Source organism: Argentina silus, assembly GCF_951799395.1.
Source record: "Argentina silus genome assembly, chromosome: 6".
Taxonomy (NCBI): domain Eukaryota; kingdom Metazoa; phylum Chordata; class Actinopteri; order Argentiniformes; family Argentinidae; genus Argentina; species Argentina silus.
This window is the reverse complement of record NC_139660.1, coordinates 926,979-931,978: the sequence shown is the minus strand read 5'-3', so window position 1 is coordinate 931,978 and position 5,000 is coordinate 926,979. Positions and strand designations below refer to the sequence as shown.

General features: G+C 48.5%; 1 protein-coding gene across 1 annotated transcript in view; it reads left to right on the top strand.

Moving 5' to 3' along the window:
• Positions 1 to 5,000, top strand: part of LOC310805706 (inactive phospholipase D5-like) — a gene marked incomplete at both ends in the record, with an annotated part of 18,070 nt that overhangs the window by 1,421 nt on the left and 11,649 nt on the right. The gene's annotated exons all lie outside the window — the stretch shown is intronic.

The following is a 5,000-nucleotide window of genomic DNA, read 5'->3' as shown; positions in this document are numbered from 1 at the left end:
CAGGTTCCTCTTTCTTCTCATCTCTCTCCAGTTCAGACGTTGAACTGGGTCCTCAAGAGCATCTCTCCCCCTCCCCCCCCCCCCCCCCAAACCCCCCCACCCTCACCCCCCCACCCTCACCCCCCCCCCCTCACCCCCTCTCTCTCTCTCTCTCTCTCTCTCTTCCTCTCCTGTCCTTCAGATACAAAGCCTTATTCATGCGTTTCCTGTCTTCGTGGTGTGAGCCCAAAATGACTAAGCCACAGATTTCGTTTAAGTTGTTTGTAATGCAGATTTTCTTTTAATCCGTTTCTCTCTAGAACGGGATGAATCATTAAGAGAATAAGCACTTCTGAAGCTCTTGTAAAGCTGAGACTACAGCCTCTATTTCCAGCCGGCGCAGAACGGGCACAAGTCCAAACGCAGGCGTATCGGCAATACTTGTGGGCAGTAACAGGTGAACATCCCCCATCAGAGAGGATGCTGGGTATCAGAGAGGATGCTGGGTATCAGAGAGGCTGCGGGGTATCAGAGAGGATGCTGGGTATCAGAGAGGATGCTAGGTATCAGAGAGGCTGCGGGGTATCAGAGAGGATGCTGGGTATCAGAGAGGCTGCGGTTTCTCATCTCTCTGCTGCTCTCTTATCTCCTCTCCTTCTTCTTGCAGGAGTGGCCTCTTCCTTTCCTTCTCTTCTTCTCTTCCTTTCCTTCTCTTCTTCTCTTCCTTTCCTTCTCTTCTTCTCTTCTTTTCTCTCTTTTTACCTCTTCCTTCTCTTCTCTTATTGTTATGTTACTGCCCCCCCCCCCCCCCCCTCTCTACAGCTTTGTGCGAGCTGTCACAGTTTACAGCCTGTGTTGATGGCAGCTCAGCCCATCTGTGGCGTTAACGGGGGCTATTTCAGGACACGCCCTCCAACGCCTGCCTCCCATTGGCTCCATTATCATCAGCATCATTGGCTGGGAATGTTAATGGAACGCTGCTGCTGCTATTAGAATAGTTACGGTTCTAGAATAGTTACGGTTCTAGAATGGTTAAAGTTCTAGAATAGTTATGGTTCTAGAATGGTTAAGGTTCTAGAATAGTTATGGTTCTAGAATGGTTAAGGTTCTAGAATAGTTACAGTTCTAGAATAGCTACAGTTCTAGGATGGTTATGGTTCTAGAATAGTTGCAGTTCTAGGATGGTTAAGGTTCTAGAATGGTTACGGTTCTAGAACGATTATGGTTCTAGAATGGTTCAGATTCTACAGTGGTTATGGGTCTAGAATGGGTCGGATTCTAGAGCGGTTTTGATTCTGTTCTTAGCTGGCACCCAACGTCATGTATAACCCATTAGCCTAACGATGGAACACTGCAATCCAGGCGCTGCCACCACCAAACAACCACAGCCACCCACTTTGTTGAGATGTGTCATCAAGGTGATATTCTACCTGAGCACTTAAGACTCCTCAGAATGACAGCATGATGGATGACCACTTATCTGTGATCACAGCTCTGCATGTGACTAATGGCCCGTCTTAGATGTCTGATGATGAGGTTGTACAGTATGTATCGACCCACGGCTGAGCAGACCCACAAGCAAGCTTGAAACCAAACACTGTAGTTTCCGGACGGACAGAGAAGACTCTAGGATCTTGGAAAAGCCTCCTGATCTGCTATTACTGCTGCGCTGTTATGACTCTGTTTCTCCTGAACTAAGAATACCGCCTCGTTCCTCCACCCAGATGCAATGTTCGGATGGTTGATTTGATGGCTAATTAGGGAATTATGAATTTGAATGCATTAGTGAGATCATTTCAATGTAGGCTATCATTTGAATGTGTTCTATATGCTCTGTTTTCAACATGATACCCTATAAAAGGTTTGTTTGCTTGTGTGTTGTTGGTAATGACTTGTGGAGAGTCCTTTTATGCTATTGTAGACAGCCTGAGGCAGCAGCAGAGCTTTACAGTATGAATCATCTATGCTGCCTGTTTCTGGCTCAAGAGAGACATCTTCAGTCAGTGATTAGGAGACTCCAGGAGACATCTTCAATCAGTGATTAGGAGACTCCAGGAGACTCTAGGAGACAGAGAATAGTTTGTCGTACCATTTGTTTTGTCACAGCCTATCATAGGCCACCAGCTGAGCTGCTCACAGGTTCTGGCCTTACAGGGACGTTTTCAGTCAGGGTCTGGCCTTACAGGGACGTCTTCAGCCAGGGTCTGGCCTTACAGGGACGTCTTCAGCCAGGGTCTGGTCTTACAGGGACGTCTTCAGCCAGGGTCTGGCCTTACAGGGACGTCTTCAGTCAGGGTCTGGCCTTACAGGGACGTCTCCAGCCAGGGTCTGGTCTTACAGGGACGTCTTCAGCCAGGGTCTGGCCTTACAGGGACGTCTTCAGCCAGGGTCTGGCCTTACAGGGACGTCTTCAGCCAGGGTCTGGCCTTACAGGGACGTCTCCAGCCAGGGTCTGGTCAGAGACTCTGCTACCAGAGAAGGGTTGTCAAGCCTAAAGCTGTTGGACCGTTGATGCGGCCACCAGCTGAGCTGCTCACTGCATCTGGATCTGGTTCTGGTTCAGTGTCCCCGGGCCAGGCAGGCTCAGAACTCTGCCAGGACCTCAATGGCTGGCCCTGGATCCGGATGGATAGCACTACTGGGCCACTACTCCAGACACTACAGGTGGAGGCTGGTGGAGGTAGAAATCGGAGGACGGGCTCATTGCAATGCATGGAATGGAATAAGGAAGGTGTTCTATACCATTCCTTTTTCTTATTCCATTCTATTTCATGCATTACAATGAGCCCGTCCTCCGATTTCTACCTCCACCAGCCTCCGCTGAGACACTACTATACAACTCAATTAAATCCCAGTGCTGAGGCAGGATGTATCCAATGTCAAACCTGATACTCTTACACTCCTTTGTCACTGAAATGTAAATGAAATCTCACGTGTCTGCTATCAGTATCTGAGTCACTTTGCAAAGGTGTTGAGGGTCCATTTGCAATCATAGTACACAGAGACGAATGAACAGTTTATTTAAAACAGCTGTTCCTCTCTGCTATGTCCACTCTCTCGGTACTGGTGCGTCATGAGTATATAGAAACACTGTTATCACTGTGTCCAGTCATCCATGACGGTGAGGACACATAATCCCTCAGATGATATGGAAATAGTTTCCATCGTTTAGCCTGCCTGTCCGCTCCAGAGAGCCTGTGTGTCAGGCAATGTGTGTGTGTGTGTGTGTGTGTGTGTGTGTGTGTGTGTGTGTGTGTGTGTGTGTGTGTGTGCCCAGACAATGTGTGTGTGCCCAGGCAGTCTTTACACCCAGTCAGAGATTCACCACCAGGATTATGTGGACTAGCCAGCAGCTGTACTCTATGTAGCTAAGCCTCTGTTTGTGTGTCTGTATCTGTCTGTGTGTGTGTGTGTGTGTGTGTGTGTGTGTGTGTGTGTGTGTGTGTGTCTGTGTCTGTGCCTGTGTCTGTGTCTGTGTCTGTGTCTGTGTGTGTGTGTGTGTGTGTGTGTGTGTGTGTGTGTGTGTGTCTGTGTGTGTGTGTGTGTGTGTGTGTGTGTGTGTGTGTGTGTGTGTGTGTGTGTGTGTGGTGTTCCTGTTGTTGTTGGATGCTCCAACAGCAGCAACAACATCAACAACCAGAAAATCAGCCTGTCCACCACACTCAGAGAAAGGCTCCTTCATTGTCCTTCCCCTCAGTGTGTACGTAGGCCTCTCTGTGACGAACGCCTCACTGCTGCACACAAACAGCCGGTAAATCAGCCAGACAACCGGGTGGGAGGGAATGTACCGTCATTCTGGAGATTAAAAATTGAGCTGCTTCAGCCTTGAGAAAGTTTCCTTCTCTTGGGCATCAAGGACGCAGTCTGAGTGTCACCCTCCACTACACACCAGGATTCCTATCGAGTGGGGTTGTAATGAGGACTGACTGTGAATAAATCAATGAATTCCCTCCAAGCTGAAAGGAATGCTCTCCTTACTCTCTCTGGTACACACAGCCCCGCCCGCCCGCTGTTAGAAGGCGTCTAAATCCCCATGCATCATGCGTCTAGTGGATTAGATTGTGATGCCTGGCTTTGAACACGATTACTTCTCCTCTTCTCCTCCTCATCCCCCCCTCCTTCCTCCTCCTCCACATCCTCCTCCTCCTCATCCCCCCCTCCTTCCTCCTCCTCCAAATCCTCCTCCTCCACCTCCTCACCTCCTCCTCATCCCACCCTCCTTCCTCCTTCTCCACATCCTCCTCCTCCACCTCCTCACGTCCTCATCCTCATCCTCACTTCCTCCTCTTCTTCCTCCTCCACCTCCACCTACACCTCCTCCTCCACCTACACCTCCTTCCTCCTCCTTCTACTCCACCTCCTTCCTCCTCCTTCTACTCCACCTCCTCCTCCTCCTCCTCCTTCTACTCCACCTCCTCCTCCTCCTTTTCCTTATCATCATCTTCCTTCTCCCAGTTTTCTTTTTTTTTTTTTTTATCTCTCAGCTTCCTCTCATTCTGGTGTATTCTTCCGAGCATGACCAATTAAGCAGTATTAGCTAACCGTCCTAATTTATGCAATGTCACTTCTGGTTTTCAAGAGGACACTGATGGATTGCATTATAATCTATCATAGTCTTGTAAAACTATATCCTTGCATTAAATTGGCTAACTGGAGTGTGTGTTTGTTTATCAAGTAAGGAGGTCTCTTCATGTTTTCCAGATGGGATTCTAACAGAGTACCTGTTTTCACCTTGTTTTCTTTAAAGTCATTTAGAGTTCATTTCCTGACCAAACTTCTCAACTGCAACAGCGACATCCTCTCTTGTGGGAAATGAATGCTTTAATTATATAAGAACTTCTGGAGGCTGGTGGAGGTAGAAATCGGAGGACGGGCTCATTGTAATACATGGAAGAGAATGAGGAACGGTATCAAACACATTTGTTCGGGACCGTTCCTCATTCCATTCCATGCATTACAATGAGCCCGTCCTCCGATTTCTACCTCCACCAGCCTCCCCTCATAACCTGTCAACTCCGGCA